Genomic DNA, 12,183 nt, shown 5'->3' on the forward strand with positions numbered 1-12,183 from the left:
CTCCCATTAAGTGACAGCACGACAACTATTAAAACCTGTAAACGTTTATTGGGAAATATACTCATAAAATTTCCATCTTTTACTTTGGGTTAAATTATTTGGTCGCAGCTTAAAACAGGCAATATCTGCCAACAAATGGGGTGTAGGGAGATTAACTGCCTTCCGGTCTCCCGGGCAGGTATCTTCACCACCAACAAACTCCACCCTTCCGCAGCTGCAACTGTACAAAAACATAACAAAAGGGGAGGGAGGGCGGGAAACAGGTCCGGGTACAGGGAACCGGATGTGGCGTCGGCTTTTCCCGGCGCCAAGACAGGAGGCAAGTCCCGCCCCCTGCGGGGAGTAACCCCATGATACTATTGGCCTCACATAAATGGGAGATCGCATTTTTAAACCAGGGGGAGGGGGCGCAGCAGTCAGGGGACAGCGGCATACGCCGCAGTGTCCCAAAGACTGCTACGACCCACAAACCGTTTCTCCCATTAAGTGACACCACGACAACTATTAAAACCTGTAAACATTTATTGGGAAATATACTCATAAAATTTCCATCTTTTACTTTGGGTTAAATTATTTGGTCGCAGCTTAAAACAGGCAATATCTGCCAACAAATGGGGTGTAGGGAGATTAACTGCCTTCCGGTCTCCCGGGCAGGTATCTTCACCACCAACAAACTCCACCCTTCCGCCAAGGAGGAGCGAAGACAATGAGCTACGACCCCCCCAACGAATGAATCGCCTGAACCACACCTTCACGAAGGCCATTGAGGAAGATATCTAAACCCGCCTCGTTAAGATGAACTCCGTCTGGAAGAAGAAAACAGGAATTGTCTCCCTCCAGACGATGGTGTCTCACCACTATGCCATTTTTAAACCTGACAAAGCGTGATATCCGCTGATTCAGAGTGCGTCTGGATCTCTCCATAGCATTCAATTATCTGGCACCCCGCCATACCAGCCGCGGGATTACTTCTGACCAGACTAAGCGCATCACCGGAAAGAAGCTCGGAAACTTGTCCATGTCCGATCTGATAAGCGTAAGCAGTTCAGCGAGCGGAGACGAAGCCAAGTCGTTCCCTCCAGCATGAATAACAACAATAGCAGGAGATGACGCCACTCATGCGATGCAAACTATCTCTGGAAGAACTTGAGACCACATCAGACCTCTCATACCATGCCAGATCACGTCCATATCGGTGAAGCCCAATGATCGCCCTCCAGGGCACAATTCTGCTCTGCCCACAATCCAGACGCTGGTTCGTAAACCATCTGGGAAATAAAGTATACAGTTAGCCAGCCAGTTAGTTACCGTACGTCCCAAGGTATGTCCTCTACTGACGCCCCGAGGCTACTGTGTTTTTTTTTTTTTTATATAAACCTTATAAAACTAAATCAGGCCTGATGTACCTCGTAAAACAGCGGGATTTCCATCTGCCCACCCTTTGAATTTCTGAGTCAAATAAACCCGCCCTGGAAGCTTCAGTAGCCGCTCCTATCCGAAAGGAGTGAGTACCAAATTCTATTGCGGGCATTCCCAACAACAACAATGTGCGTCTTAATATGGCTAAGAATTGACCCGACAATAAAGGGAGACCATTCTCGTGGATGAAAAATTGAGCACCGTCCTTTCTGACCAACATGTACTTCTTAACGCTAATGGGCAAATATCCTTGTTGATGGCAAATATTGGAAACCAGGTTCCCCTACCCTCCTGATCAGTTTTAGATTTGCAGATTCTGATCCTCAAACCATTGTCACAAATTACTATATCTTCTCGCCTCAGGCCACCTGACTTATTAAGGGCGGTAGGTAAAATGTTGCTGACACGCATGGCCCCAAAAAAGGCCAGGCTGAAAGCCGCTGATGTAAGTGCAGCTTCATATTTAGAGTCACATGACGATTCTGTGGTCTTAACTAAGCTGGCTAATAACTCGAAGGAGATGGGACGCCTGTTGTCGCAGTGTTTATCAACTCTGAGCCAGCCCTTCAGTAGCTGACTGACTAGAAAATGTTTAGTGGAATCTGACCAACCTCGCAGTTTGAAGTGGAAAGCTAAAGCAGATACCCGGTTGCGTGCCACCGCACCCGATACCCCCGTGGCATGCATTTTGGATAAAAATGCCATTGTCACCTGCATCCGAGCATCATCCGAAGACCCCACCGGTTTGTCTGCTGCCAGAAGACACCACTCCTCCCACGCCTTACCGTAGGCTCTCCAGGTCGACGGGGCTACCGACGAACGTATCAACGGGATCAGGTCCCCAGGACATCCCAGATCGAATGTGGACATTCCACCTCCTCCAAACGCTCCTGAAGTCGCAGTCCCGGTAACTCCTGTAAACAAGTCCCGTTAGACAAATCTGTTACCATCTCTTTGTTATCGGTTACTGCGTTAGCTTTGAACCATACGTTAAAAATTAAACTTTTTAAAACTATGAACCTAATTAGGTCTAAAACCAGCGGTGAAGGGGATGCTAGAAAGTTTATGGCATGCGCCGCGCCAACGGTTTCTAGTTGTAGTCGAATACGCTTGTTAGCCAATTGTGACCCCCATTTCTATAGCTACTGCTACCGGGAAAAGCTCAATCAGGGTTGGGTTCCCATTCCAGTTCTTACTAACCCACAAGGCAGGCCATTTAGCTGCACATATTTGATTACAAAAACGAACGCTGAAACCCGTATGAACTGACGCTTCAAAAAACAATTTTATGTCACCGTTTGTACACTCGGCTTCTTGAAAGCAGGTCCTCCCGTTGTAATTGCTGAGGAAAAGCTTCCACGTGTGCAGATCAGAACGCAACTGTGCCGTAATCCTGATCCTATGATGACGTTGTTTTATGCCTCTCGTGGCAGGCGTCAATCTGCGAGAAAAAATCCTGCCCGCTGGCATGACCCTGCAGGCGAAATTTAAGGAGCCAAGAAGCGACTGCATTTGAGTCAACGTAACCTTGCCAACCGAAACGCAGCCGCTAATGAACTCCAACAGCTTGTCAATCTTTTCCTTCGGCAACCTAAATTCCATGGCAACCGAGTCAATTTCAATCCCGAGAAAAGTTATCACTGATACTGGTCCTACCGTCTTCTCAGGGGATAGAGGAACACCAAAATGTTCCATGGAGTCTTTAAACTGGGCCAAGGCTATGGAACATACATCTGAATCGGCCGGACCAACTATCAAAAAGTCATCGAGGTAGTGTGTAATGGCGGTTAGCCGGGTGATCTTGCGTGCAACCCATTCTAAAAATGTGCTGAACAACTCAAAGTAAAAACAGGAAATTGAGCACCCCATCGGGAGGCATGTGTCGTAATAATATAAATCTTCAAACTTGGCTCCCCGTAGGTGGTAACAGTCCAGGTGGACCGGGAGTAGACGGAAAGCGGATTCTATATCCGATTTGGCCATAAGGGCCCCCGGACCGGCATTTCTGACTAACTCAACCGCTTTGTCGAAAGAAATATAAGTGACGGCTGTGTCCTCACTAGGTATCCCATCATTCACCGACGTTCCCCTGGGGTAGGACAGATGGTGAATTAACCGATATTTTCCTTCCTCTTTTTTTGGGGACTATGCCCAGGGGTGAAACTCGTAAATTAGGGAAAGGAAGGACTTTGAAGGGGCCCCGAAAACGCCCCAATCTGATTTCCTTGTCTAATTTCTCTAATAATATGTTGGGTAATTCCTTTGCTGATTTTAGATTTGGGGCTGACTGTGGCTCTTGGGACCAATTAAATGGGATGAAAAACCCGAAGGAAAAGCCAAAACGCAGTTGCGCCGCAGCCGATTTATTGGGGTATTTGTCCAGCCACGGCCCCATTCTTTTTACGCTCACTGGCGTCGTGAGTCTCTCCTGTGGAGGGGTTTTTTCCAATATTGGAAGCTTTTTGGGGAGGCGGTGTACATTTTGCCGCAGGGTGAGATCCTCCGCACGCTGAACATTCATGTTTATATTTGCAAAGCCCGTAGAATTTACAGTGTCTTTCATTAAATAACCAGCACGAACCTGGTCTACGAATGGATGCTGCTGCCGCGCTGCTGTTGGACCCAGCAGCGGGCCCGGGAAAGGATTGGGTTTGTTTTTGCGCCATCATCAGGCGGAGCCACGAGTCCGTGGCTTTAACTCCCCAACCTAATTGGGGGTTGACGGCCAAGCGACGACGAAAATCTTCGTCATATTTCCACCATGCTGATCCCCCGTGGGCCTTATAGGAATTGTAAATGCTATCTAGGTATATAAATAGCTTGGAGCATCTTTCAGGATGTTTCTCCCCCATAACACAGCCTAGGACCGCGAAAGCTTGCAACCAGTTGTTAATGGTTTTTGCTACTTTAGATTTTCGTTCGTACGTTTTATCGCCCAACCGCCTCTCTCTGTCGATTGAGTGCTGATCCGTGGAAACCAGTGACCATATGTCGATGTACTCATTAGCCCAAATTTGTTCTCTGATATTACTGTCTAAGTGAGCCCCTAGCGGGGGGACACCGCAAAAAAGGCCATCCTTATAAACGTCCGGGCGGGGAGGGGGAGGTTGCCTACTCAAGCCTGCTGGTTGTAGCAATTTTGGGTTCACATAAATTCTATTCCCTGTGTTTGCATTGGCTACTATGTCTGATAGGTTGGCATTGGTTCTATCCCCGCCCCATGCCCCAATAAAGGGGTACTCACCAATTGGCGCACCAGATTCAGGACGGCTTGGTTCCTGTGCCACCGGAGTCTTCGAACCTTGACGCTCCGTGCGAGGCATGGACCTATGACGAGAAGATTCCTGCCTGTGCGACCTGCCTGATGAACTACCGGATGAGGATGGCGAGCGCCACCGTGAAGCTCTAGATCGCCTACTGCGCCGACTGGATCTGGATCTATGCGAGCGTTGTTTGCTATTATAACGGTCGCGCTTCCTATTCCTGCTTCTACGGTGCTCTTCGGAGGATGAAGATGATGACGAGCTGCGCGCGGAGCGGATACCCGCACTCTGTCTGTTGTCAAGAGCCGGGGTGCCAGCACCCTGAATTGGGGCACGAACACCAGTTGCCAGCAACGATAGTAACGCTAGAGCGTTCTGATGTTCGACTGCCGCTGCCTGAGAGGGAGCTATTTGTCAGCCCGGTATTTGCGAATACGGAGTACTAAAGATGAGTGGGTAAGAGGGAAAATGTGCCTCCCCCCCGATACTTGACTGGGAGTATGCACTTTGCTGTCCGGGTGCTAATATTATATGAGATGAACCCACATTCTGCTGTGCTGGCGCTGCCGTATCCCCACTCCTATCAGCACGAGCAATAGCTTCCCCCACATTCCTGGAAAGTGATGGGATGCCTCCCTGTGGAGCCTCCATTTCCTTTTCTGCTGCACCTGAGTCCTGCGAGGAAGCAGACGTCCCCTGGACTCCCCCCACGCTGTTCCCAATTAACCGTTCAGCTCTGACTAATATCGCTGGCACTTGCTGAACTATACCCCCTCCGTGGTTACCCAGGGCAGAGGGGCCTATAATAGAGGATTCCCCTGACGCCGACCCCTGTGTCTCCCCCACCTGAGCTAGGCCACCTCTTCCCGCCGCACTATCACGCTTGGCACCCAGATCGGAAGAAGCGCGCGCATGCGAGCTGCGCGTGCTCTTTTTTGAATATAATGGCGGGCTCAGCCGTGCCGGAGACCAGGTGGCTCTGCGAGATCGCCGGCCATCCGGCGGCACCGCCTGCTCCATGGCAGGGAAGGAGTCGCTCCCGGTCAGCAAAGCTGCTAACCAAGCGCTGCCTTCCCTGCTGATCCTGTCCCTCACCGCATCTTCCAGCGGGTCCATGCTGCCGGCTGCCCAAACAGGTCCGGGTACAGGGAACCGGATGTGGTGTCGGCTTTTCCCGGCGCCAAGACAGGAGGCAAGTCCCGCCCCCCGCGGGTAGTAACCCCATGATACTATTGGCCTCACATAAATGGGAGATCGCATTTTTAAACCAGGGGGAATGGGCGCAGCAGTCAGGGGACAGCGGCATACGCCGCAGTGTCCCAAACATTCACCTGACCTCATCTGTAATTATCCTATAAATCGAGGAGTTTATAAAGTTTTAAGTTTTATTCCCTGTCCTTGTTCACTATGGCAAAGATGAGTGCTGTCTGAGCAAACTAGAAAATCCATTATTACCGAGCAGTCTAAAAGTTCCAAGATTATCTACAAGGACTTTGGCATCCCGAATTCAACACTTCCAAATGTCTTCAAGAAGTTTGCTACTCATGGAACAGTCAAGGTTTGTTTGTTTTTTTCTGGACAAGTTTTAGTTTTCAATGACACCCTTGAAATTACCATATTTATCATATTTCAGGCAATAGAGTTATGTAAGGGCTTGTTGTCGTGGGGCAAGCAGTGGTTTTTATTGGTGCCTTTTTGGGGTCCATACAACATTCTGATGTTTTTATTGGATTTTTGGAAGAAAAAACGGCAGAATTAGTTTTTTTTTCTTGTTGTTGTTTCATTTCGGCATCACCTTATGGGATACATTTTATTAAATGTTACTAAACTGGACATTTTCTACCAAAGTGATGACAAATAAGTACCGTAATAAAAGGGGGCTATTTGAACTTTTATATTTTTTATTAAAAAATATTTATTTTAATTTTTTTTTTGCTTATATTTTTTTAATTTTTTCTTTTTTTTTTATATTTTTATTAGCGCTTCAGGGGAACCTCTTATAGCTTGTCCTAAACACATAGTGTAAAATCCCCAATCACCTCTAAAGTTCAACCATAGACTGGAATTAAACAGGTGCGCAGACACTGGGGCCTTCATCAGCACCCCAAGATTGCATCGCAGGGTGGTGATGGAAAGCACACCTCTTTCACACTCTCTTAACAAATTGCTGCTTTTCCGTAAGACTTTCAATTCACAGAAAGACCCTTGTGATGAGATCTCATGGTAAGCTAGCCACATTTGTACTCTATTGAACAGAAGTAAGTCAATTTAAACACTTTGCTTCCACCAAACATCTTTATTTGACATGTAGCTGAAACAAAGGTTGTTCCATATTGGAAATCGATGTGTTAAAGAAGCTTTACATAATGAAAAGGGATGAATAATGACTTCATCGTTATCCAGAGTTTGCAGCTTCGCAGCACATGACTGAGCGGTTATACAATGCATATTTCTAGGCAGTAAATATGTTTTACAAGAGTGAGCAGAGCAAAAATAACTTTACACTTCTTCAATACCTATACGCATTCATTAATGATCATGATGACACTACTGAAGAAAAGTCTGTAATATAAATACTGCATGACATTGTATTCTGGAGGCTAACATCTAGTTAGCATATATCAGTATGGATTGAGAATGAAATGTTCTGTATTCATTCAGTTTTATGTGGGCTTTAGCTGGTCAGAACACATCGAAAAGCTGTCTAATCAATAGCTGTTTCACCTCATGTGCATGCTCAGCGGGGCTGGACCTCCTCCAGACCACTATGGTACCATGGAAAAAATGCAATGGTCAAAACATTGGCCATGTTGAAATCCAGCATGCCTGATTTTTCTTTCCGTCATCATAATACCATAGAGTGTTGCTATATACATTAGATTGTTGGTAAGTGTCACTACAATTGTCATGTTTGTCCAACTTTCCACTGATTTTATTATTTACCTTTTATCAAGCAGGCCATACATATGACACACCGCATTAATCGCAGAATTGCACATCAGAAATGTGTCATTTGCATGCTATAGCATCATGTCAAGGTATAACTTGATCCTGGTAAAGCAGGAAATACATTACTTGCAGCAGCTCTGTGTTTCCATATGGTGGCTATTAATTCATACCATTATCCTTTTAAAATGTAGACACATTACAAGTGTTCATCCGTGTTTTATCCCAGAACTGCGCTCGGAGCACCTGTGGAACATTAGGAACGTTTATGCCTCTTCTGTCCTTTTGAGCTTTCTTTAATAACCATGATTTGAAAAAGTGTTTTAAAATGAAAGTGTAAAATAGAAAAACTTTTAAGCGAATCACTTTCAAATAGAATCACAGAAGAACAACTTTCTTCTCAAAAGTGAAGTTGGAAAGAAAATTAAGGATTTGCAGCATCAAACACTAAAGGAAAAGTGTTCAATTTCTGAAGGGTTTCCACTGCTGATTGATCAAACCCGCTGGATGAAAAGCTTTATCATTCATAAGAAGATTTCTTCTGTAAGGTAACTCAGGAAAAATGGGTTAGCTGGAGGAAAATGGAACCTTTTGCCTTTGAACACAGCTTTAGATGTCACTGCTTCTCAGCTGGGTATCTTCTTGTATTGTCTGGCATTTCATCTTTATCTGATCTAGGAGGATGGAGTTGACGGCAAGATATGACAGTCACCTTATTCTGAGATGACCTCTTCAAGAATCTTTTACTTGTTGGACTTCCTTTCATCCCTTCCCTTTCATGCACTGTAAATTCCACTTACAATCTATTCCAATTTTATTTTCTCTTCCTAGTTTCTTATGAACTAGGTAGAGGATACTCGGCTACAGTCTGCGTCTCTCCAGTAATAACCATTCATGGATCTATTTAGTTGTAGTGACTGTCAAAACACGCTTATTGAAATGCACAATAACCTCTCTGTCATGATTACAGTCATTAGACGTCTTTATTTTAAATACCACTGTAGTTTTTGCCCGTTTAACTAAAGTAAATTTTTTGGTCCATCAATTAAACTTGAAACTAAAGTAACATTAGGAACGTCATCAAGAATGTTAAAACAGATTCTTATTTTTTTAATTTTTTTGTATATTAACTGTACGAGTCTGGATATATGATATTTGTAAGGCTTGTTAAAGAAATCTCTATACTGGTAAAATGTAAGACCCATAAATTGTGTGCATGCATCCTATTGCATAAAAGCTAGAAAACCCCAAATCATGTCTGTTTAACTAACTCATCTAACACTTTATAAGTACAGGGACAGGGTCACAAACATTGCATTCCTGTGTGAGGTAAAAGCCTTAAGGGTATGTTTCCATGGTTAGTATTGGCAGCGCTTTGGACGCAGCACATGTCCGCTCCATCCAAAGCTCTACCAGCTTTTGTACGCGCGATGATTCCGCATGTGTTCATTGAACCATGCCGAATCACCCCATCCTATACATTGGACTGTGATATTTATATTGCGGAGACTGAGCGTCTCCGCAAGATAAATTGACATGCTGTGGTCTAGAAAGAAAGACGCACCACATGTGCGTATACACAGGGAAGCCAGAGTGTTGTGAACTCTGTTTTTGGGCTCCCTCTAGTGGTCACAAGCGGTACTGTGTAGTGTTGTCTTTCTGCAGGTTGGCAGCATCAGCTGGTTCGTTATCCTTGGTTGGTTTCCTATTTAGTTCACCTGGATACTCAGTTCCTTGCCTGCTCTCAATGTATTCAGTGCTCTTCAGATTCCTTGTGACTACCTTGCTCCCAGTCTCTCCAAGACAAGCTAAGTTTTTGTTTGATCATTTTTTGATTATCAGCATTTATTATGTTTTTAGTCCAGCTTGCTAAAATGTGATTTACTCGCTTGCTGGTTGCTCTAGGGGACTGAGTTTCTCCCCCCCACACCGTTAGTTGGTGCGGGGGTTCTTGAAATCTCAGTGTGGATTTTTTGTAAGGGTTTTTTACTGACCGCACAGACCCCTTTACTATTTTCTGCTATCTAGTATTAGTGGGCCTCATTTGCTAAATCTGTTTTCACCCCTGTGTATGTGCCTTCCTCTTACCTCACCGTTATTATATGTTGGGGGCTTCTATTTCTTTGGGGATTATTTCTCTGGAGGCAAGAGAGGTCTTTCTTTCTCTCTAGGGGTAGTTAGTTCCTCAGGCTGGCTCGAGACGTCTAGGATTTTTAGACACGTTCACCGGCTACTTCTAGTGTGTTTGGATAGGTTCAGATTTGCGGTCAGTCCAGTTTGCCACCTCCCTAGAGCTTGTCCTATGTATGTTACTTAGCTGGAGTAATTTGGGATCCTCAACCACTAAGGATCATAACACCAGAGGCTTCCGTGCACGCATAGTGGAGATGGGATTTCATAAAATCCCATCCACTATGCCGTAACATCTGGCCACTGCGAATTGGACGCTGCGGCTGTACGCAGATTGCAATCCGCAGTGTTTACTGACCTTGGAAACATACCTTAAGTGTTTTCTCCAGCATGATATGTGCTGAGAGCAATCCAGTTGCTATATAGGCATGGCTTTTATGGTGGGTAGGTCAGAAATGGGCAGGCCACCAACCCACCATATCTCCACCTCCAGGGTGTGACTGGAGGTAGTTAAATGTCCCCCCCAGTTTTTTTCCTCTGTCTTGTGTGTGTGGAGGAAATCAAGCCTCCTCATTGCTAGCTCCTTCGAGAGCTGCCATATATGTTGCCTAGAGGACCTGTATATGAACTGTTTATTTTCATTTGAGCCGGACGGGCTGTTTTTCTGTTACCATTTTTATTTTATTGTTTTTATTTTTTGGTTTATGATGCAATAAACCACCCAGAGACTTTAACCACACGTGTGCCTACATTAACCTCGAGGAGCAGCTAAGCGTGTCAACCTTTCACTAACTTCTGGCACCTTCCCTTCTGCTTTCAAACATGCCACAATCACGCCTATCCTTATAAAGCCAACCGTCGATCCAACTGCTATGTCCAGCTATCGGCCAATATCGCTGTTCCTATTTGCTTCCAAACTCCTAGAGCAGCATGTCCACACTGAACTTTCCTCCCACCTCTCATCTAACTTGCTCGTTGACAATCTACAATCTGGTTTCCGCTCCCATCACTCAACTGAGACAGCCCTGACCAAAATTACTAACGACCTACTTACAGCCAAAGCTAACGGACAATACTCTGTACTCCTCCTTCTAGATCTGTCCTGTGCTTTCGACACAGTTGACCACTGCCTCCTACTACAGATCCTCTCCTCCTTTGGCTTCAAATACCTCGCCCTATCCTGGATCTCCTCATACCTTTCCAACCACTCATGCAGCGTCTCCCACTCCCACACTACCTCCTCATCCCACCCTCTCTCTGTTGGAGTCCCCCAAGGCTCTGTTCTAGGACCCCTACTCTTCTCAATCTATTCACTTGGCCTGTTACAACTCATAAAGTCCCATGGGTTCCAGTACCACCTTTATGCTGATGACACTCAGATGTACCTTTCTGGCCCAGACATCATCTCTCTTCTGTCCAGAATCCCGGAGTGTCTATCAGCCATATCCTCCTTCTCCTCTCGCTTCCTCAAACTCAATGTGGACAAATCTGAACTCATCATCTTTCCTCCATCCTATAGATCTTCCTTACCTGACCTATCTATCGCAATTAACATCACGCTTTCCCCTGTACTGGAAGTCCGCTGCCTCGGAGTAACCCTTGACTCTGCCCTGTCCTTCAAACCGCACATCCAAGCTCTTTCCACCTCCTGTCGCCTCCAGCTCAAATATGTCCAGAATCCGTCCTTTCCTCAACCGTCAATCTACTAAAATGCTTGTGCATGCCCTCATCATCTCCCGCCTTGACTACTGCAACATCCTTTTCTGTGGCCTCCCTGCTAACACCCTTGCACCTCTCCAGTCCATCCTTAACTCTGCTGCCTGACTAATTCATCTCTCTCTTTTCTACTCCTCCGCTTCCCCCTCTGCAAATCTCTTCACTGGCTCCCATTCCCTCCGCGTATCCAGTTGAAATTACTTATACTAACCTACAGTTGTGGCCAAAAGTATTGACACCCCTGCAATTCTGTCAGATAATACTCAGTTTCTTCCTGAAAATGATTGCAATCACAAATTCTTTGGTATTATTATCTTCATTTAATTTGTCTTAAATGAAAAAGCACAAAAAGAATTGTCCTAAAGCCAAATTGGATATAATTCCACACCAAACATAAAAAGGGTGGACAAAAGTATTGGCACTGTTCGAAAAATCATGTGATGCTTCTCTAATTTGTGTAATTAACAGTGCCTGTAACTTACCTGTGGCACCTAACAGGTGTCAACAATAACTAAATCACACTTGCAGCCAGTTGATATGGATTAAAGTTGACTCAACCTCTGTCCTGTGTCCTTGTGTGTACCACATTGAGCATGGAGAAAAGAAAGAAGACCAAAGAACTGTCTGAGGACTTGAGAAACCAAATTGTGAGGAAGCCTGAGCAATCTCAAGGCTACAAGTCCATCTCCAAAGACCTGAATGTTCCTGT

The 12,183-nt window shown here is 45.4% G+C and overlaps 1 protein-coding gene across 6 annotated transcripts in view; it reads left to right on the forward strand.

Annotated features, from left to right (window-relative positions):
* Nucleotides 1–12,183, forward strand: part of DPF3 (double PHD fingers 3) — a 289,293-nt gene that overhangs the window by 167,893 nt on the left and 109,217 nt on the right. The gene's annotated exons all lie outside the window — the stretch shown is intronic.

This window comes from Ranitomeya variabilis, chromosome 1 (genome assembly GCF_051348905.1).
Source record: "Ranitomeya variabilis isolate aRanVar5 chromosome 1, aRanVar5.hap1, whole genome shotgun sequence".
NCBI classification, from domain to species: domain Eukaryota; kingdom Metazoa; phylum Chordata; class Amphibia; order Anura; family Dendrobatidae; genus Ranitomeya; species Ranitomeya variabilis.